This window comes from Xenopus laevis, chromosome 1S (assembly GCF_017654675.1).
Source record: "Xenopus laevis strain J_2021 chromosome 1S, Xenopus_laevis_v10.1, whole genome shotgun sequence".
NCBI classification, from domain to species: Eukaryota; Metazoa; Chordata; class Amphibia; order Anura; family Pipidae; genus Xenopus; species Xenopus laevis.
The window spans coordinates 22,999,569-23,024,307 of NC_054372.1; positions in this window are offsets into that span (position 1 = coordinate 22,999,569).

Sequence of the window (24,739 nt, forward strand, 5' to 3'; positions counted from 1 at the left end):
ATAATGTGTGACCGGTGGAATGCAGAATGAGTAATTGTAGTTGAGGAACAGGCTCGGGTCAATAACTGATCAGACAGTGCAGTACAGAATCAGGATCCAAGAGAATAGTCAGTAATCAGGCAAGGTTGGTTCAGGCAGCGAATCAGCAAAGGTCAAGGACAGGAAAGGGTATAGACCTAGGTTGGGCCATGAGTCAAAGCATAGCAGGGGGTTATATAGCCAGACTAATGTCTTACACTGATCAGCTGTTGCCATATTAGCAACAGGTGAAACAGGCTTAGCCTACTTGCAATTACAGGGATAGCAATATCAGTGAACCAGGACCTGAGATATCTGCTGTCTGCTCATGTAGCGTAGCATTAATGCAGACAGCATAAAAGCACCAGATCACTGGTTCAACTCTAGGCAGGATGTTACAAGTTGACTTTCTGGCTACTCTCCATTGTTGTTGTCCTATTTCCACCTCCAGGGAAACCACAATCTATCTTTGGTTAAACTTAGCTTGAAAGAAGAACATTGGTGCATTGCTGCATCTTCTACCTGGACATCACTGGAACCATATCTGCACATACATACACAGATACAAAGATGCAAAGAATTACTATAATCAGCAGGGAGAAAATGGTCTAGCAGTGAACACCTCACGGTGCATGTCCGAACTTCAAAGGAGCAAAGTTTACAAGTACTGTAACTGCAAACTGTATGCCCCAAATGCTATGCACCAAAACAATATTGCAGATGCTAAACATGAGATGTTACATCTGAGACTTGAATTGTAGATGTATTTCTCATCTTTTGAATATTAATGCTGGCTTCTGTGTAAGTCACAGTATTCAAGCCAAAATTACCGTAATGCTCACATGAAGTGCCCAAAAAGGGCACAACTGGCTCTTATTGGCTGGCCTCATAAAACCAAATAGACTGCAGGGATGTTGTAGGAAAGGCAGATGGAGGAGTCAGTATAAGCATGTAACTCAAAACACTGTATATAAAACAATTTGATGTTATTTTTCATACTTTTTAAATTTAGTTGCATACTGAAATACATACTTGCAATTATGTCATTTGCATAATAAATTTATTTAACCTTTGTAATTATCAGAACAGGGAAAATATTATTTAATTTGAACTTTCTCTTAGGATTTATTATACTGTATATTTATGGCACAATTCTGTTTTCTGCGCATTCATTTTAATTTGGTAATCATTTTGTAGGATCATTCGCACATAAGAAATCATACCTATTCAGATTTCTATTATACAACTTTCCCATGAGTAGGAATATTCTAAGGGGCATATTTATAATGCTGGGTAAAAAAAAAACAGAGGGATAATACACCACACATTGCCAGGCTTCACTGTGTAAAAAAAGAGAGACATTTTTTTATGCATTCGTGCAATGTAAAATAATGGGGGATAGTCTGGCGATTGCATGGCGTAAAATCACACACGCCTTTATAAATTCATCATTTTTTTTACACAACTTTTTATACCGTTTTTTCGGCAACTTTCGTTTTATAGAGCATAATAAATATGCATTTTTGCATTTTGTTTTGTTCTGAAACATAAATTGCCTTGCAAGTCTCCACCTCATCCCCCATTCTGTTTTTAAAAAGGTAATATATGACATCACACATGCCAATGTATCACTTATTTAAATGATGCTTAAAGCCCAGGAAAAACATGACCACCATGTATTATTTATTTAAGTGTCACTTAGGGGTATATTTATTAAAACTAAAATTTTTAGAGGAACTTGAATTTTTTAAAAAGCCTGTCAAAACCATATAGAAGTCAATGCCAGATGGTCCTTTAAAAAATGTAATGTTTTTTAGCTTCAGGATTCTTGATAGTTTTGTACTGTCTGTGCTGGTTTTTGTTCGATATGCTGATAAATTTTAACCCCCCCCCCAAAAAAAAACAGCCATTGTTCTAGTTAGTCCAATCCTAATGTCACAAAATGCTAATTATTCACTTACCCATGGCAGTGGCTCTTAATTGCTTGGAATGTGCAGGCAGAAATATGGATTTTTTACAATGTAGTCAACATAGCCCTTTGCCTTCCATGTCAACCAATGGGATTGAAGTCCTCCCTGTCTATCAAAGTAAGTGTCAAGATGCCATATTTGGAAAAAAAAAAAACTTTTTTCTTATAAAGAAAATGTAACTGATAATGTAAATGAGCTTATCTAACGATGTAGGGCAATGTATATACTTGAACAGAACTTAAAATGCCTTAACTGCATTGAAATTTCCCCTTACCAGTGATGGGTGAATTTATCCCATTTCGCCAAAAAATTTGTGAATTTTCAGTGAAATTCCAGGTAAAAAAATCATGAAAAATTCACGAAACTCGAAAATTTATGTCCACCCCTATCTTGACACAAGTGACTTTTCGGCCATCACTACCTCTTACTATTGACTCTGTTTCATAAAATTTTCAGTGAAGCAAAATGCTTCATGTACAGATGTCAATTGTCTGTATTTACAGTGTCGGTATGAAACATGTTATCCACAATGTTAAGGACCTGGGATTTTCCTGAAAATGGGTCCTTCTGTAATTTGAATCATCATACATGTACCTTAAGTCTATTATAAAATCACTTAAACATTAAATAAGCCCAGTAGGCAGGCTTTGCCTCCAGTAAGGATGAATTATTTTTTTTTTGGGATCAAGTACAACCTACCGCTTTATTATTACAGAGAAAATGGAAATTATTTTTAAAACAACTATGGCAGATGGCCTTCCCACAATTTAGAGCTTTCTGGATAATGGGTTTCCAGATAACAGGTACCATACCTGTACTGTAATTCATGGTGCAACTCTCATATTCTAGGTGAATTAGTGTTCCACAAAACTAATAGTTTTACCACCAATCGCTATGCAACAAAATCCTGAAGATGAACTACATTATTGTACAAATGTTGCAGAAGTTAGATCCTTGGAATAACTACTTCATGGGTGTTATAATTATAGATAATGATTTCAAAACTGTCAGAGAGGAGATATTAGAGATTTTGGAAAGTCTGATTTTACCATAATGTGGGATTATGACACATCTCTGATCTCTGTTGTGCACATTTACAGTAATAATTACTTGAACGATACTCTTCATTCCATTCATACAACCTTGCAGTGCTGTAGAGTTCATATGTGAAAAAAAATTCCACATTACAGATATTTATTTGGTGGATAAACTTAGATGTAAATAAATACATTTCAACACACGAATGAAATTTTAATTTTAGTTAAAAGTGAGGCTAGACTCAGTTCATAACTGTAGTTAATTGTAATGGCCATTTTTTAATGGCCATTTTTTTATCTGCAACTTTTTTGTTGCACCAGATTTTTCTGCAGCAAATTTTTGCTGGTTTTGCGAAAAAAAATGCAGAAGGCGAAATGCAGATTTTTGCTGCAAATCCATGGCAATCCATTTTATTACTGAGAAAGATTTGCATTAAGCTATTTTATTGGAACATTAGCAACATTTTGAGTATAAACTTATTGAACTTTTACATTTTCTGATCCCCATAATTTATACTTGGAAAAAAAAACCAAAAACTCACTTGCTGCAGTTTTGCGAAAAAAAATGCAGAATGCGAAATGCAGATTTTTGCTGCAAATCCATGGCAATCCATTTTATTACTGAGAAAGATTTGCATTAAGCTATTTTATTGGAACATTAGCAACATTTTGAGTATAAACTTATTGAATTTTTAAATTTTCTGATCCCCATAATTTATACTTGGAAAAAAAAAACAAAAGCTCACTTTCTGTTCTATAAAGAGATATTTAATCAGATCAGCAACATTGCCTGTAATACGGATTCTGCATTTTCTTTGAACGCACTTCAAACTAATTTCATATTGATCCTTTTTGGTCAGCACCTTTTAAATTTCAGGGTAAATGTTATCTTGTAAATTACAGCGTACCTCAAACAAACTATTGCTAGAATCATAAATGATGATACAGCTCTGTTTCATTCTACCAAAAGTAATCACACTAATAGAATTATGCAGTCACTTTGTCTTCAGACTAACCTGAATGTATTTGTATATGTGTAGAAAGTAGGAGCAGCAGGCTCTCTAGATTGACTCACTATATTAAGTTGGCAACTGACCTAATTATCTGATAATGTGGCTTATAGTCTCATGACCCAAAAGTCACTTTATGCTAGGTATATCTTACAAACAAAACATAAGACAAGGAATTGGTGTTCAAAATTGAACTTGTTTGCTACTTTATTCCCAGTCGTAGAACTTTCCAATCACCTCCTGAAATTTCTCAGCTTGACCTTAGCCTTTAATTTGTGACTGTTTGAAAAGTCTTTGCTGCTAATATTTCTCTCTAAAACAAGGAAGTCTATTTTTCTCAAGCATTATACAGCTTTTATACATAAAATAACAAATGAAACAAAATCCTATTATATTTATTATATTGTAATGATATTGCATCAGTTTGACAAATAAAAAAGAATAATATTGATTCTTTTAATCAAAATATTAGTACTGCCTGACTAATTTTATCAGTCAGTATTAACTGATCAAATGAGTCTGTACTGACAAACTGACTGATATGATCAGTCATGAGAAAAATATATTCCTATATAAAGTCGGAGGTCATTTTAAGACACAATTTATTCATATAATCAAATTCAAGAAAATGTAAAAGCAAGAAGAAAATAAGTGAATAAAGAAAGCTCTATTGACTAGTCAAGCCTATACAGGGTTTTTGGAATGATACCAGCCACAAAGAGAGCAATGCACAGTGCCTACTAAGACAGCAGCCATTAACTGCAAATAGTTTCCAGAAATGATTCATCTCAGATCACTTCACTATTTAAGTTGTTTTCAGATTACTTTGAGAGAAGTCTAAACATTGTTGTTCACCTCTTCACACCTCCACGTCAGTTCTTATTATTTTGCAAATAGATTGGACAGAATCATATATTGTTTCTATTTCTTACTTACACTCAATGTTGTAAATGTCAAAACCATAATTCCTTTGTACTATTCCTTTGGATGTTGAGTTTACAGTCTAGGCAGCATGAAAATTCTTTTAAAAATGAACACACAGTTTGGGTACAGAAATCTTCCAGATTTTTCATTCTGAAAACACAGAAATAGTCTTTTGCAATGGCCTAATCTATTTACTCAATGGATGTCAACTTGATAAACAAGCAGAAGCACAGATAATAATGAAAAGTTTGGCTTGGGGGTCTTAGGGTTGTAGTTAAAAAAACTGGAGGATCTTCACTTAGCCATTATTTACAGGTAAAATAAACTAGATAAACATGTTTATGATTAGTAAAAATGGAGTGTATTTTTAACTAATAATAATACATAAAGGTGTTGCATATGGGTATGTAACAGTAAATATGGAGATGGTGTTTGCTTTGTGGTCATTACTTTGTAATACAAAAAAATACTGATTGTTTGTTTGTTCGTACCTATGTTATTCATTCTCATGAAAGACCTTTTTTACTTCAAGTAGATATCAGTCAAAATTCCCAAAATTTCTTCAACATTAATAAATGGAAAGGAAGATTCATGTTCTTGTTAAGGGTGTTTAGGAAAATGCAGACATTAAATTTTTTTAAAAATTGCAGACAGCCTGTTTCAATCTTGTTAGATCTCATCAGTGCAATATTGGAACATGGCTTTTGAGTGGCAACTGACCTAAGATCACCAGACTTAAAAATAAACCCTCTTGAAATTTCAGAGGAAGGGAATAGAATTCAAAACATATTTAATGTTGACCAGGGCAGAGGGTAAATCAAGCATTTTATCATGTTTAATCCCCAAAGGATGGATATAGCAATCCAATCACAAATATGGTGGTAAAACAATATAACAAAATATGTACTGGAAATTCCCAAATCTTAAAATCATCCACAAGTGGTAAGTTTTGAGCTTAATCAGTAAATCCTCATGTAAACATCATACCTCTTAGTATATCTTGATATACACTCCTGATATGTGGCATATCAATATGAGAAAAAAAATAACTATAGTTTTTAGCAGATAGATTTCCTGGGGAATATCAAAAATAGGAAACATAGATCAAGATAAAGTAAGAAAAAAGAAAAAAGAAATTGATTCTCACGTACCTACAAAAAAAACATTGTGCAAACTTTTCAAAACATTGTCCCACACAAACTAAGCCCCATTTATGCCTTGTTATAAAAGTAAAATAAAAAATGTTTGCTATGTTGTTGAATTGAGGACATAGGAGCCAACATTGCAAATTTTAAAATTGGGAACAAGACCTGTAAACTCAATGTGACCCTTAATAATTGGAGGCTAACAAAAATACATTTTCCTCAACCACAGACTGTTGGTGATGTTTCTATTTTCCAAATTTTTAACAGGGGTCCAGTATTTATATATTATTCTACCCTTATTTAATTACTTTCATGAAAACAAATATTTAATATAAGCCTTAGTTTATGAAAAAAAATTGTAAACCTAAAAGATTCTGTAATGTTTCTGAAACAGAATTAATTCTTTGCTATGCCCACTTGACAATCTGATTTCAATACAAACTTTGTATATAAGTTGGATATTTTGATGGGCATTTAGTTTTAATATCTCACTGGACTTTACTTCCTTTACTCAGGTGATGTATAGATTTCTTTCAGTAAATTGTCTCCAATGAATGCCCTGCATGTAGAGAGAAAGATTGCTATAATCCTAGGGTTGTGGAGAGTAACCTCATTATTTCTAAAACAGTACAGCATTTTTCATTGATTCCATTTAGAAAATATATAATTTTCAGAAAAATAAACTTTAATTTTTGTTTTTGTTTTTTTGATAGTTTCTATTTAATCTTTGCTCAATCCTCTTGCAGACAAATTTAGAGTGCATTTCACTCTCTCTAGTTTTATTTGGTTCAGATTTATTCTGTTATTATGAATAACAAACCAAATTGGTATTTATTAATACCTAGTGCTTATGTGTAAGTAAGAATATTTTATTCATTACAATATAGGGCCCTATAGGGATACAGGCCCTATAGAGTTAATCTTTTCACCATTTCCTTGGGTTATTGGGTAAAATCCCTGTTACAAAATAACCTTTACAGTGATAGGCTGAGAGATTTGATGACACTGCTCTGACACACTCCTATATAGTGTGAGCAGGGAGTGGCCTCTTCCTCTTTTGCCTCTGGATGCTGATCCAGCTGGATGTGCTCAGGGGGACTGAGTGCAATAGGCCCAGAAGAAGGCACGTGTCCAAGTCGGGGACCAGGTAACCCCGTGAATGAGGAACAGATATACTAGGGCAGACTTGTCATAGTCTCTCTAGGAGAGAAAGGCAGAGAGGTGAGAGAGAAAGAGCAGCTGAAGCTCCAACAAGGATTTGCAGTAAGGGAGTAGCTTCCCAGAGGCTCTGTGTGTTGCCTCCAGTCAGGGACCTCAGTGAAGAGGGACTGTAGGGTAGAAGCTGCTTTCCTGACAACTTCCAGGAGGGAAAGGTTGTACTGCATTTGACTGTGTACTCTCTGTGTGAGACTGCCTTTGATCTGTGTGAACTCTCAATATGCTGTTTTCCTCAACTCCTGCGTGAGTACTGAAACCTGTGGTCATTTGCCCTTTTTGGCATAATAAACCGTTCCTGATTGTTAAGAACCTCCTGGTGCCCAAGTTGTTTTTGTGTGCACAGTAGCCTGGGGGGATGTAGTTGCACTACACCATAGAGGGAACACTTCTACTTAGCGAAGGCCCTGCCCTGGGTGTAAGTCGCGTGTAACCCATGCTCTAGTGTTCTAGCTGGTGAATTAACCCCGAGTGGCCCAAATAGGTGTTACAACAACAAATGTTTTTTTACTATACAAAGCCCATTTTCTTGCTACAGTTGTTTAAGTCATAGTATTTTTTCAGTTGTTCTAAATATGTCCCTCCCCCTTGTTTAATTAGATAATTGCTTGAACCATACCCATTGACAGGTATATATTGCGTGAGCTGTGTGTACCAAGTGCTTCATGAAATGTGTAGGGCTCCTACGTGTCCAACTTGTATCTAAATAAAGATCTGCAGCTATTTTACAATGCCTGTTTATGGGATTCTCTGAGTGCATGCCAGGAAACAATTTGAACCAAAAGCCTGTACGTGAGAGTGGGAGGAACATGCAAACTTCTTGCACATAGTACCCATACAGGAATCAAACTTAGGACTCAAGCATTGCAAGGCAGTTATTCTACCCACGGAATCACCATGTTGCCCTATTATACTTTATAACCTTATTGTTGCTAACTTGAAAATTATTTTAAACATATTTCTTAACAGCATAATTTGTACCACATTCTCTCATAAATTGCATATAGTAAAGAAGAATTACTTAAACATGGTCAAATTCTGGTCTGTCTTGTAACCTACTGCTACCTGTTAGGTATTTGATATCTTTACTGAAATGTCAATGGATCAGTAAAACTAAGCTAACTAGTGGTTGATTTCTATAGATTCCTTGGCTGGGAAAACTTTCCAAATGTACAAAATAGCTGCCATATAATATTAATATGATGGATAGACCCCATAACATTGTCTCATTGCCTGAGGAATGTGTCAACATTTAGCAGAATGAGACATATTGGGCAGAATATATGAAACAAATTATTTGACAAACTACATAACCACATAACAATAGCTTATTGGTGCTTGAAACTTGAATGCAAGGAACTGAGCTTTATAACGTAACGTGGTAAAAGCCTATCACATCATTTTTATTGTAATTGGATTTTCACATTGTATTATATTTTAAAATTATATTGAATGAATTACTACCTCATATAACTCACACTTAAAAATTCAGCATATTGCCAGAAGCTACTCTTTTCATTATATAATTGAAAAAATGTGGAAAGACATTAAAGCAAAGGGATTTGATATATTCAAAAATAAATAAATAAAACAGACATGACAGTTTTCCAAGGGAATACAATTTCAGGACGTTACATCTGAGATCACAGCCATTATTTTTGATAAATATTAAGAGGAAAATGACACTTTTCAAAATTCCAGAGAAATTATATACCACTTATAAATCTCCATCTAAGGGAAATTGTGTTTGTTCTGTTAACAGAAGTGCCCATAACTTCTGAAGGAATAAGCATCAAAAAGGAATTCATCTGACTCATCACATCATCCAATTGACTTCTTTTGAAACTTAGAAAGAAACAGAAGGTAAGCACAACACAATGCATTCCCATTAGTTTGAAAACCAACTGCTATCTCAGGGAAACATTTTACACATAAAATATAAGGGACAAAGATCTAAGCTGTAGAAAGAAATGGAGGAATAATTGCATTGAAGCTAAATGTCTTAGGCTTAACTATAATGAAACAAAGGTCCATGTTGTCTGAAAAATAGTTTGAAACCATTTTAGGTTCCATAAACTAATAGATGAGATCTAATTAACAACAATGATGATCATGAGTTGCAAAAATGCCCTTTAGGATGATTGCAAGCTTTACAGAGCGAATTTAGTTCTTCATGAGAATTAACTTGATCCAAAAAGTCCATGGCTTTTCTAGACATGTTATACTATACTTTATTGCTCCAGATTGGAAAGTTATATGAGAGAAGTGCCAGAGGACTGGCAGAGAGGTTACATGAAAAGAAACAATTTAGTATAGAAGCAAAAATTAAGGCTGACATTTAAGCAGACCTAAATATATCCATGAGCTTTTAGTACTGGTGTAAATACCATGTAGAGCATGGCATAAAAGATTAAAGTCTTCAAGCCATTGGAGATTGTCAATTACCACTGTGATCACATTTGCCACTGGATAATTTGCTGGTTTATTAATATGTAAAATAAATTTTTTCCCCTAGGGTGAACACAGTAAAATTGGCCAAAGACAAGTAAATACACTCAAGTGGAAAACAATTGGATCAGGGCACGGTCATTCAGTCAATCAAAACTGCCCTTCTAGGAACCATCAACAGAAACGTATACATTTTAGATGTTATAGTGTATGAATGCAGGAGAGCTTATCTTCTGGTTGTAGAAAATATTTTATTTTAGTTATATTTCCATTGGGCCGTCTGACTGCTGTTGATCATACTAGCTTTCCCTGAGATTTAATAATACGTAAAAAATCATGGCAGATGTAGTGCAAGGTGAAATAGTTTTATGTACAAAATCAAATACACACACTTGCATTAAAGTAATCCTTGATGAAAGGAAATTAAAAGTAGTGGATCACTGAACAAGACAATGCAATCAGGAAAATGAAAAATAAGAAAATACAGTTGCATGGGAATCAGAAAGTCTTAATGTTTCTTCTAAATCATTACAGTTTCTTATAGCAAAATAAGTTTAAGGGGCCGATTCACTAAGGGTCGAATATCGAGGGTTAATTAACCCTCGATATTCAACTAGGAATTAAAATCCTTCGACTTCGAATATCGAAGTCAAAGGATTTAGCCCAGATAGTTCGATCGAACGATCAAAGGATAATTCCTTCGATCGAACGATAAAATCCTTCGAATCGAACGATTCAAAGGATTTTAATCCAACGATCGAAGGAATATCCTTCTATCAAAAAAAGTTAGCCAAGAATATGGGGACCTTCCCCATAGGCTAACATTGACTTCGGTAGCTTTTAGATGGCGAACTAGGGGGTCGAAGTTTTTTTAAAGAGACAGTACTTCGACTATCGAATGGTCGAATAGTTGAACGAATCCTTCGTTTCGAAGTTGTAGTCGAAGGTCAAAGTAGCCCATTCGATGGTCGAAGTAGCCCAAAAAAAAGCTTTGAAATTCGAAGTTTTTTACCTTCGAATCCTTCACTCGAAGTTAGTGAATCGGCCCCTAACTGTGAACTAAAATTAACTTTTATTGAAAACTATGTTATTTTGGTTACCAAATGCCCCTAAGAGCTTAGTCAAGGATAATGCCATATTCTTGTTCCTCCATACTCAAAGGTGATTCCTTGCATATGCTAGATGTTGGGAAGTGCACACTGTGGTTCTTAAACATTTGATAACACTTTTTCATTTCAAAGTTATTTTTTTTTTTATAATGTTTTCATTTTAAGCATTGGTTATGACAGCTAGCATGAAAACAATAATCAAATCAGATAATCAAACATAAAAAGGAATTCTGTAGAGTGAAGATATAATTGTTAATTTGTTCCTTTCATTCTTGAGAAGGCATTAATTATTACATTGATTTCATAATTAAACAATTAATGGAAAGAGAAAAGGAAAAGAAGAAAAAATACACCAAAGAAATTGCCTATATAGAGAATATAAGAATATAGACCACTTTATAGGCATTTTAAACATAAATGTGACTGAAGTTGACTATTTATATTTTACCCGTGGTTCCCAGAACTTTGAAATTTAGATGCAACTATATATTCAATACACATTTAGTAACAACACTAACACATGGTAGTTATGGGTTACAGTAATCAAATTCAGGCAAGGCAGCCTTGTTGGAACCTGATAGCACTCACAAAGACAACCAGGGATCAAATTTACTCTATTCTAAATACCTGAGTCTTAAATATTTTTCATGACTAACAAAATAAACTAGCACTGTTTGTGCTAAAAAAAAAAATCCCACATGAAGGAAACTATGCAATAAATCTAGTTTAGGATTGGCAATTCACGTGTGTAATCTGGCATCAATTATATACCAAACCTAAAGGTTGACAAGTGAATATATATGTCATTTGGAATCTAGCCTGTTTCCTTTCTTGACCTCATTCATGCATTTGCTCACTGTGGCCTTCTATGACAGATGGACAACATCTTTCCTTCTTAGTAGTTCCAAGAGAAAGGGTGTGACATATTACCTACTGTTTATACACAAAGTGAGGTGGTTTCACCTAAAAATACCAGGGGTGTCCTAGCACTTTTCTGACATGTAGGATATGTCCCATAACTCTCTATTAGGATGTATCCCATGGGATACTTAGGGCCCCATTTATGATTGCTAAAGCTTTTTGGCTTGAGCAATCAGGAAAACCTGATTTGAATGATAACCTGATTCTGTCCTGATTTTTATACTTTCTAATTTACTTTCTAATTTACACTATTTACATTGCAAATAATTCACTTTACTGTTTACTAGATGTTTATTATTAAACCAATAAATGTGTTTTATTAGCTGTTATATTGGTGTGGATACAGCATTGTGCCTGATTCTGAGCGTTGAGAAGGAGTCAGCACTTCAGGATGGAATTGCTTTGAGACAGCTATAGTTTCTCCCCTTCCCATTGTACTTGCCACAACCTAGGTCTTGCTTTTTTCTTCATAACTAAGGTCCATTCGGAGTTGCTCGAAGTTTGATATTAGAAATACTGAGATAAATTCAGACCTTGATAAGTAACCCCCTTAACGTTTTATGCTGTTGACACACTTTATAAAGGAGGTCAACACTGAAACATGTTGCTTATAACAGTATAGCCTTCATTTTTATTTCTATGCATGATTCATCATTGAACAAAAAATATATGAGGATATTAGCATGTTTTTTGATCTTTTATACTGTACTGGCTTGTGTAAATGACATACAAGGTAAAATTGCTAATTTAGGGAACTAAGGGGTGAAAAATTTTGCCTGTTAAAGTCCAAACACATAGCCCTTGCCCCCCCCCCACTCGTATACTGCAGTTTTGTCCAAAGTACCTTTAATGATGAGTGGTTTTAGGCATAACTCACTGTGGGGAAAAGTGCAAGTTGTCCGCTATGCATGAGGATGTAAATGAGCCCTATAATCTTGGAAACAAGGACATTATAACCTATTGTATAGATAAAGCTTAAACAGTTTCTGAATAGAAAATGTTCCTTTGTGTGCCAAAGCCTTATGGACTATCATAGCAAAAGGAGGACTTCACCACAGCTCAATAACGAAACATAAATTAACTCACTTCATTGGCGTCCACAAAAACATTCACTTCTTATCATTATTGACTAAATAATCTATTTTGTATTGGATTTGTTTCATTGTAATGAATGAACTCTGTATGGACAAATGATCATGTTATACTGAATCTATATTAAGTGGGGTTCTCAGGGAATATAGTACTTTTAATGCTTTATGTTTCCTCTCTCTCTCAAATTTCTTTTACTTTTGAGTGTACTCTTCTAGTTCTTGATTTATATGTCAAGATGCATATTTATTATAGTTTTTTAAAATGTTTTTGTAATTATGTTGCTACAACTCTGATGGAGAAGTGGCTCTTAAACATCTCTGAATGCTACAGCAATGCAACTGTTTTAGTTATACAGGTATGGGGCCTATTATCTAGAATACTCGGGACCTGGGGTTTTCTGGATAATAGATTTTTCCATAATTTGAAGCTTCATACCTTAAGTCTACTAAAACATCATGTAAACATTAAACCCAAAAGCCTTGTTTTCCTTCCAATAAGGATTAATTATATCTTAGTTTAGATCAAGTACAAGATATTGATTTATTATTACAGAGGAAAAGGAAATCATTTTTAAAAATTTGGATTATTTTGATAAAATGGAGTCTATGGGAGATGGCCTGCAATTTGGAGATTTCCAGATAACTGGTTTCCGGATAATGGATCCCATACCTGTATTTATACCTTCATATATTAGCTCATACAAGATCTAGTCTATATAAAACAGTACCTTGCACATGATCCAAACTAAGATATAATTATTAGAAGCCAAACCAGTCTACTGGGATTATTTAATGCTTATATGATTTTCTTGAAGAGGTATGAAGATCCGAATTATGAAAAGATCCATTTTCAGGAAAACTCCCAGTCATGCTCATTCTGGATAATAGGTCCCATACCAGTAACTTTAATGAGAAATGTTGATACATGCAACAACTGCACCCTGTTTTCCACCCAACACAACTGTGGATGTGTTTGTAAATAAGCCCTAAAATGAGGAAATATTTCTCTAGTGCCTTTTTTCACAGGCCATCATAGTTATCACATACTGTAGATAATTGATTAAATCTGCTAATGCTCCATTATCACCATCTGCTCATTACACTCACAAACCCACTTTGTGTAAGTAAGCAAAGTTCTATTTTATGTAAAAATGTAATGATTTTTCATATATCATGATCTAACAGGTATATTGTTCCACTGGGGCACAGACTGTATGTTAGTGGGACTTACTTTATAGAAAAGACCAAGGTCAAATGCAGTGTGCTGAACTCACGTTACCATATATAATTAATAATATTTCTTCTGTTATTTCTTGGTGGTGCCTCTCTAATTTACTATCATTGCAGCAAATTTTAACTTAAACATATGATAATGCAAGCAATACTAGGGGGCAGGTTTATCAAGGGTCGATGTGAATTCAAGGGAATTTTCGAAGTAAAAAAATTCAAAATTCAAAGTAATTTTGGATACTTCGACCATTGAATAGGATGCTACGACTTCGAATTTACTTCGAATTCGATTCGAAGTAAAAATAGTTCAAATATTCGACCATTCGATAATCGAAGTACTGTCTCTTTAAAAAAAACTTTGACTTCAATAAAGCATTTTTCTAAGTTTTTGAAGTCGAAGTAAAAATTGTTGGATCATACGATAAAATTGTTCAAATCATTTGATTCGAAGGATTTAATCGTTTGATCGTTAGATTTTACTTTGACCGCAGAATAGCCAAATTTGATGAAAAATTCGATATTCGAAGTATTTTAATTTGATGGTCGAATGTCGACGTTTTTTTAACTTTGAAATTCGACCTTTGATAAATCTGCCCTTTAGTGAAAATGTATACACACCATGTGTTTTGCAGTTAATACGACATGTCATATTTGCTATTTTTTTATTCCTAACCAACAAATGTCTGTGCCCTGTAAGATTTTCTAATAAACTTCACATTTTCTTTAGTAATTTTCCATTTCCTGATATTTACAATCATGAAAGATCCATTTGGCAAATGTACTGCTGAATTGAAAGTGGGGGATTTATGCTATAATTTTCCTATTTTACAGTAAATTGCTTTTGATTTTCGGTGAAAGTAATTTAATTTTCTAGAATAACTGCTGCAGCTCTCATCTTATGAGAGTTCCACAAAACTACTTAAATCTTTTTATTCTAGCAAATTTTGATAATTTTTATAAAATTCTAAAGCTTGGCAGTTATGCTGCCTGGAAAATGGGAACTATTTATTAACTTTGACTTTTATTCACCATCCATTTTACATACTAGTTCACTTTGTCATATCAGTTAGAGGAGGCTACCTATTATTATTATTATTAGAGAGAAATTGGAATTTAATATACATTAATATTATTTATTAAGCAAAGTATACACTAATATGACACTTGACTTTAAGACTATTAATATAATGAAGTCAATGGTCAGTGAGTTTTAATATAATACTTAACAGATTTTTCCATTTAGATGAGTTAAATTAATATTATATTTTCTTTGTAAAAGCTCTTGTTTGCAATTATCCTCAGCATTGATTGTTATAGAGAGAATATAGAACTTGAAGCCTTTGTTCCTTGGAATTCAAATGTGGTGTTAGTTGAAACTGGCGAGAAGTCAAACAGTATGACAATAGTTGACAGTTTGGGGGGCATACTTTTCACTAGGGGTAACTCTGCTTAATGGCAAATCTGCTAATATAATGAGAAAGATCATTTTTGATTTCTTTCCGGGGGGGGGGCAGGATATGAAATAAGAAAGGTCATGGCAGAACATCATCACCAGAATGTAGGGGCATGTGTAGGGCATTTCATATCCTGTCCCCCCCCCCCGGAAAGAAATCAAAAATGATCTTTCTTTTATAACCACAATGGGTAAAAGTGAAGTAGATGTTGCTGGGGCATGTGAGGTTATCTGTGCATTTAATCAACACTTAATTTAAAAAATAATTTCCTTTTTCTCTGTAATAATAAAAACAGTAATTTGTACTTTATACCAGCGAATGTAAATCCATTGTTTAGCTCTGCAATTTATTCATACACCACTCACACTCATATTCCTGCTGCATATTTTAAAAGATATGTCAAGGGGACTCCTCAATTGACCCTACCGATTTCTGCCTGTCTCCGACTACAGTATGTCTGACTTCAGAATGCATAGCAGTGCATTTGTGCTGTAATAACCCCCTTCAGCCATTTTTGCCTGGCTCAGAGGGCAAGGTCAACCAACCACTTACCATGCGGGTCCCATAGCTGCCCATCCACGATGTGGAGATCCGCTCCGACAGTCCAGCTATGCTATAGAGACCCTCACCGACAGACCAACCTTGCTGTTGGGAACTGCTCCGACAGCCTAACCATGCTGTGGAGACCCCATTCTCTGACAGCCCAAACACGATGTGGAGACCTCATGCACCAACAGCCCAAATAAGCTGTGGAGACCCACGCACCAACAGTCCTTCCATGCTGTGGAGCCCCTTGGTCCAACAGCCCTTCCACGCCTTGGAGACCCGCGCTCCGACAACCCGTCCAAGCTTTGGAGCCCTGTGCCCCGACAGCCCTTCCACAATGTGGAGACCCGTGCTCCAACAGACCATCCACGTTGTGGAGCCACATGCTCCTTCTCACCCACAGCTACATCTGATTCTGCCAATCTTTAAATAGAAACCAATGTAATATGTCTGCTGGTCATTCGGATCCCTTGTCATGCAGCCCCTGCCTTTATAGCTCCAGGGCTTTCCTTTGCCTTCAGTTTCTTTAACTTATGTAGGTATACAATCAAATTGTGGTGGTGCCAGTTGTTTGAATGTATTTCAGCATTATTTTCCATCCCTGTTTGTAATGAATAACAAAAGCATATCTTAAAAAACAGGAAAACAAAAAGTAAATGTTTAGGCCCCTATGTAGGGGCCACACAGTCCATCATGTGGATCCTGTATGCCTCTCTATGGAGTATCTTTAAATTGTAATTTCCTCCCCATGGATTATTTATAACCTGCTCCATATCTGTTTTATTTACTTACAGGGTCCGTTGGACTTATGATGCCACCCAGGGTTCTGCCCTTATGGTAGCTGAAGCAAGGACCAGTTTGTTAAATGTTTTAGTTTACTGAAAGCATACTCCAATTGGTTTTGATAACTTGGCATACTGCTTTATACTTGTGGTTATAGGTGCTGAGAGTAAATACAACAAAACCAAACAGACATGGCTAACCCCTAAACATGATGTCTTCAAGTGCAAAGGCTGCATTCATTTTAAAAACTTAATTCTAAACAACAAATAATTGGGTGGATTTACTAAGTTCGAGTGAAGTTCGAATTTTGAAGTAAATTTTTGGGTACTTTGACCATCGTATAGGCTATATTCGACCATTCAACTTCAATTCGAAGTAAAAAACGTTTGACTATTCGACCATTCGATAATCAAAATACTGTCTCTTAAAAAAAACTTTGACTTCATACTTCGCCAAATTAAAGCTACCGAAGTGCAATGTTAGCCTATGGGGACCTTCCAGAGCACTTTTCTAAGTTTTTTTTGGTCGAATAGAAATCCTTCGATTGATCGCTAAAAATCGTTTGAATCGAACGATTTTTATTCGATCGTAGGATTGCCAAATTTGTTGAAAAAACTTTGAATTCGATATTCAAAGTTTTTTAATTTAATGGTCGAATTTCGAAGTTTTTTGTTCGACCCTTGATAAATCTGCTCCATACTGTACATTACAGTAAGCTGTACAGCATCTTATAGACAATGGAAGGCCCTTCTTTGTACTCTTCTAGGCATGATATGAACATGGATGCCTAGCAAGAATTTATAAGGACTTAAGCTAAACATGAAACTAACATTCTAAGTGACAGCACATGATACACATACTTTGAGTTAACAAGCAGCTAACACCCCATTTGAAAGCAAATTATAATTTGAATTAGATTCAACATACGGGGGATTACATAACCTTTACCATAAATTACAGGAAGTAGACTGAGTGGCATCAAAACTAATTAACAAAATTATTTTGAGCTCAAATACATGCCATCAAAGCTGTATTTTGTCAGATCCATAAAAATGCACATATTTTTAAACAAAGAAGTTAAGTGAGGTTGAATGATATGTTTTTTTGTTATTTGTATCCACCGTCAGCAAAAATTCAGTATGATTGTTATGTTCTGCTATGCACATGAAAAGGTTGACTTCATTTGTAAATTGACATTTTGCATGTAAGCTTTCTTTATGATTGCAGATTGTTTCTGCATATGTAATGTCAAAATTCATACTAGTCAAAGAGAATAAGCGCATCATTTACATTTCTGCAGACTTTTATTGTTTTATCGAGTGAATTAAGTCACAATATCTAGATAGTTATTTTACAAGACAAGATTAGATTCAATAAAGCCAAAAGTTCTTAGGTAAATAATCCTAATATATTTTGAAAGACCAGGTGGAATTTTTACATGTGAATAAAAATTACTTATTAACAGAGCACATTTTCAGAGATAATTTCCAGAGAAATCATCCAGTTTCAGTAGTTTAAATTATATTAGGGTTATTTTCAGACTGAAAGTTTAGGCTTTATATCTAATAAAGAATTACTCAAGCTGTGTAGGAAAGTTTTACAGAACTGTGTTTTTTCTGATAAGCATTAAGTTTACATTCATGCACTCATCACTAAGTAGCCATGCAGCAGTCATCTAAATCTCTGCTATTTAGCCATATATGAAATTACCAAAAAAAGGGACCATGTTTGCTTCAGGCCTATACACCTATAACAACTAATAAGCTGGTGCATTTATTGGTCACCTGATTTAAAGCAAACATTTGATTTGCTGATATTGGTTACTGCAAAAGAAAAGAAAACAGAAAAGAGAATCCTAATTCACATTTCACATCTGACTGAAAATTTTGTCTTAGTAGCTGCTCGCACAAGCTCAATGGAGCCCTTGCATGATGCGTGTGTTTGACAGGAGGCAAATCCCTTAATCTTCTGTCTTGTGCCCCCTTGAATAAAATCCAAGATAGATATTTACCATGGGAAGCCCAAATCCTATGTGCCACCTTTATAGTATCTATTGCTGCCAAGAAAATCTTACAGAAAAAATGGAGCTCTTTGCCCACATTTTGTGACGATGAAGCTTTACAACTCTTGCCCTAAAAATTCTAATGGTAACTTTTTTCAGTGGTAGAGAACTGCTACACGTGGATCCTCATCCTCATCTCAGATGGGTCATTGTACAAGTAGGAAAAATAAAGAAAGGGTCTCCAGGATACTAATTTAATAGACTTTCTTGTCTATTTCCAAGATGCTTGGAGATAAATCTTGATGTAAAGGAATAGTATAAAAGGCCAGGAGTCTTGATTTTAGAAAGAAGCATTTCTTTCTTATTTTAACCAGACAGGTAGTAGACATTGAGCAGAAGGTTTTTGTATAGTAACAAAATATAATATAATGGTTGAACTTTTTATTTTTTATTTTTATCTCTAAAATATCAGGAATGAAAACATAGAAAATGTGTAACAACTAAAAAGGCCAGACAGAAAAGTATATAGACTCAAAGTTTCTGTCATACTGTATTCACGTCAATGCAGCTTTTCTTGAATTTCAAAAGAAATTTTCTTTGCAAAATGTTTAGGTACCTTAACAAAAGTTTGGACAGGAACAACTGGTGAAGAAACGCCTTAAACAGGTCTGTATGTAATGCTGTTAAATCAGTTTATTATTTAATTGCCCCTATCAAGGTTTAGGGCTTTAAGGTGGCTTAATTTCTTGGGATCAAAATAACAGTTTTTTAGTGAGTTTTGTTATGTACACCACACGATGGCACATGTAACTACTGCATTCTTCATAAAAAGATGGTCTTAAACAACACTTTAAAGCGATACTGGCATGTTCCTATAAGAATCATAGGAACGTGTAAGTATGTGCTGCACCCGGAGTATTTTGCCGCAAAGCCGCCCATCAGCCCTCCGCTCGAGGCGGATTGAACCTTCCATGGGCTGAAGTCCTGTTTTGATTCCTAATTCACCTATGGAAGGATCCCGCCTCCCCCAGCCTAGCTTCACTGAAACTGCACCGAAGGTCTTTCAACAGTGTCGGAGTGTCAGTGCAGGTGCACAGGGATGGGGGTGGCTTTGAGGGAAAAATATTCCAGGTGTAGCACATACTTTATATAAAGTATTTGCTACACCCAGAATATTTCTCCGCTTTAATTAGGGGCAGATTTATCAAGGGTTTGTCAAAACTCCCATAAACTCCCATGAACTCGAAATTCGAGAAAAAAAATTATAAATCGAAATTTTAAAAATCTAATTTTTCAAATTTGGGTGAATGGGATCAACCCGCAAACTTGAATAGAATTTGAATCAAATTCAAATCAAATTTGAATCTAATTCGATTCAAGTTTTTTCTCCAAAAAAAACCTTGATTTTCAGGAAGGCTGCAACCATCTCCAAATTGATCCCAGGACGACCCCCTAGGCTAAAACAGCAATTCAGCAGGTTTAAGGTGGTGAATAGTCAAATTTGGATTTTTAAAGGGGCAGTATATTTTAACTATTCCCTAATTGAATTCCATTAAAAAAACTCAAAAATTCAAATTCGAAATCAAAAATTCAAATTTTCATTTCAACCCTTGATAAATCTGCCCCTTAGAGTCTTAATACAATGTTAGATAATGCAGGTTACCAACTAGGGTGTCCCATATATTTCCTATCATCAATGGGCTTATTCCCCAGGTGGTAATATACAGTACCAATCATTACAAACAATGTTTCCTAATAATTCTGTCAGCAAACATTAATAAAATACTGTTTTAAGCAGGGGCCCTTCTTATTGTAAGAGATTACTTAAGCTACACATTAGTCACATAACAATTTATATTACTCAGTAAGTAGTCTCATATGAAAATATACCAATTATATTCATCAGAGTCAGAGCCCTGGGGCCCCCTAGCCACAAAGCACCCTCTGCCCCCAAATCCCAGTCAAAGCCCCTCTCTGCCACGCCCTCACTTACCAATTCTTTCAAGCAGTAGCAACAGGGGGCCAAAGAGGGAAGTCGGGACAGCGACCAGAGCCAGGGAGGGAGGTAGGGAGAGCTGCAGTGGTGCAAGTAGTGAAAGCCTGTGGCCTATTGAGTATTTTCCTGGTGCCCTGATGGCCCAGTCCAACCCTGAAAATCATAACTAATTGTCTTATTACCCTTATTTAAATACATGTATTTAAATGTAGTAACAACCTTTTGCAAACTACACACATGTACCCTGATAATTGTATTGAGAGGATCCCTACAGACAATACCTGAGGCTGAGATGGATTTAAAAAACAGGCCTATGATGACCTATATTAAAAAAATCGGGGAGGTATATAACAAAGGTCATCCATAAATTGTATCAGTAAGCCCTATCTCAAACAAAGAAATTGCTTAAGTAAACCTGAAATAGTAGAAATAAACAGCAATATAGAAGTTATTATGATAATTATATTATAATTATTATTATTATTTATTAAGATAACAGTTTTTTTTTACCTTTGATGCACATGACTAAAATACAATCTATAGTAAAGAAACATTGGGACATTTTAAGTCTAAGGTTACCATCCATCCCTTTTCCATGGGGATCAAGCCTGTATCAGACTCCCTGTTCCTCTGGAAAATTGTCCTTTGCAGCCTTCAAATTCTAATATAACAGTTCAGTTGGTTGAGAAGTAAAGTAGGTAAAAATAAGTGCATTGAATGTTGGAGGTGGATTTAGGAATATTTGAGCTTTTATACTACAAAATTATATTTGCAATGCTAAACATAATTACGGTGCTCATATTAAATATGTATAATGAAATATCAGGCTACTTAATGAATCAGAGGAAAGTGAGGGAAAAACTGGCCAGACCAGGAATATTTGACAATTTGAGCATTTTCTTAGATGTTTTTTGCACAAATTGTCTTGCTGTCCCTTGATATATATGGTCACACCTTATTGCCAAACCCTCCCTGTTATAATTTGAAAATGTTTGCAGTAAGCACACTTTCCCCCTTATATATTTCTACTAACACACACAGGTAACAATGAACCATTGTCACATAAGTTTTTTGCCCATCTTGTTCATCATTAGTATGTGTATTTAAGGATAACGAGAAGGAACTTAATATGATACAATTTCTACTTTATAATGCTTGGTTTTTATTTATTAAAAATAAAATAATGGAAAATCAAATAAGGTTTTACAGGGGAAAATATTTGATTGTGATAACATTATTTCAGAGTTAACAGCAAGTCTAAAAACTTCAAAAAGACAGGATTTTCAAAGACTGAAATGCACAAAGGTATACTGTCAAGTCTAAAGCTGTAGTTTAAATCAAGGTTAAGAATGGAATGCTTCAAAATGAAAAAATGTGAATAAAAATATAAATAAAAAAAAAAAAAAAAAAAGAATGGAATGCTTCAGAAAACAAATTTTATGTGCAGAAAATGCTAAATCATGGCTGTAAAAACCATCTGAACATAATCAGACAAATGCCAGCTGGCCTTGAAATAATATTACCAATATGAAAGTAAAAATGAAGAACACATCCTCTACTATTTTCATTTCTAACAATAACTTCAGTAAACAGTATAGCACTTAAAGCTCATTGTGTTGCTAGCTTCATTTTATTTTGTAACAGATAAACACAAAGAAATCATTCATATTAATCTGGCACAACCTCAGATGTTCTATCGAGATACTGAAAGTATCTTCATGTGAGTTTTTTTATAATGTAGATGATACTAGGAGGCAATCTGGAATTAGTCTTTTTTGTTTTTTAAAGGGGGCACTGCACCCTCCGTTATTCTCCCATAAATGTACAATGCAATGTATAGAAGTGATATGAGTTGGTTTTCAAACAGTATTGCATGTTTTAGCTGGCCAGTTACCTAGACTTGTATTGGATTCTGTATTGTTCATACAGTATATGGGTAACAGGTTTTTGGAAACAGATTACTTACTAGTACCTTGTAATCGACCTTACCAAGGCTGGCTTCAGGCAGTAGTAGTAACTCCCGGGAGAGCACATGTTATATGGACTCTCAGGTGGGCTCTCACTAAATGGTGGAGCAAGGGTTAACCAACACTGATTTTACACACAGAATATAATCTCACATATAATTTCGATGCTCGTAGTTCTTAAAAAAGTAAAAGAACAACATTCTTTATTAGGCAGATTATACAATCACTCTTGATACTGCTGGTTTCAGTATAATATCAAAATCAGTAAATGCTTTAAGTACATTCTCAGATCACATGTTATTCATACAAACACAGGTTTAGTGATTGCAACAACCAGGGGTAGTACTCACTGCACTGGTGAGCAATCTCCAGTGTTAGGCAAACTCACAGTGGTGTATTACTCCAGAAATCTATCTATTCCAGATCCAGAGTCTGACTGCTTAAGACCCTATATTAGCATCATTGACACCACAGATTACTAACCCTTAATAACCACATTTTTGAGCAATACTCTTCTACCTATCTATACTCTTATATGACTATACAAAACTTATCTTGCACTGGCTTCATGCCAGGATCCCATAACACACCTCCTCCAAGTGGGAAGTCAAAGAGACTGAGCACATTTATAAACTAAGGGAATCCTGACACCCCATGGCTAAATACTGAACAGCCAATTGACCTTCTTAACTTCCCAACTGTAATATATGCCCAAATGTAGCTGGCCAAAACCCTCCTGTGGAAACTAAAGGAATAAAAGGTTGGCAGAACTGTTACCCTCCACCTTTATGGTCCATCTACTGGCAAATTGGATATTATTAGTTCAAGATCCAGTATTTCAATTAATAAAAGTAAAGCTAAACACTATGAATAAAAATGACAAAAAAATATGTAAATGACCATATTATGGTGACAACTTCAGTATATGGAGTTACATTTTCATTTACTATCATCAAGATAGAATGTATTGCTATTACTCTAATACCAAAAACAATATTTATGGAAGTCCTAGATTTATACTTTGTCCTATATACAGTATGAAACAGAGTTATACACATAGATGTACTGTAGTTACTTAATTCATGTCCATCAAGTCCATTCAGTTCAACGCTTCCAAGATATCACTTAGCCAACTTTGCTAGTGAGCATTAATTCATGACAGCACCTTTCTAGATTTATATATGTGTAAATGTATTTAAAAGTTGTTTATTTAATTTTGGGATTAGGGTGGAAAGGTCTTTTGTCATTCTAAATTTTGGTTTAGCTGCCAAAAAAGGTCTGACTGTGTTCTTTGCTAATTTTCATATGAATACATTTTTATTTCATTTTCTATTTTACTGAATACATTTAATTAAATTTTTCTGTAAGTGGCAGTAGAGCAGGGTTTTTATGGCAGATGATGTTAAGTATTAGAGGCACATTTATTAAAGGTTGAATTTTGAATGCATGTACATTTTTAAAAACTCCCCTAAACTCCCATAAATTCGAAATTTGACTAATCGAAATTTATTAAAACAATCTAATTTGTTAAACTTGGATGAATTAAATTTACCTGAAAACTCATATCAAATTCGAACCAAATTCAATTTGAATTTAAAAATAACATTTTTTTAAACTAGAATTAATTTAAACAACTAGAAAACTTGAAAAAAAATGGAATGTCAGGAAGGCTGCAAACAACTCCAAATTGATCCCTGGACACCTCCCATTGACTTAAACAGCAATTCGGGAAGTTTTAGATGGCAAATAGTCGAATTTGAGTTCTTAAAGGGCCAGAGTATGATAAATCTTGAAAATCTAATTCAATTTTTTTTTAAAAACTCGAATGAAATTAAATAACTCCCTAGTCAAATTTGACAGATTTGACCATAAA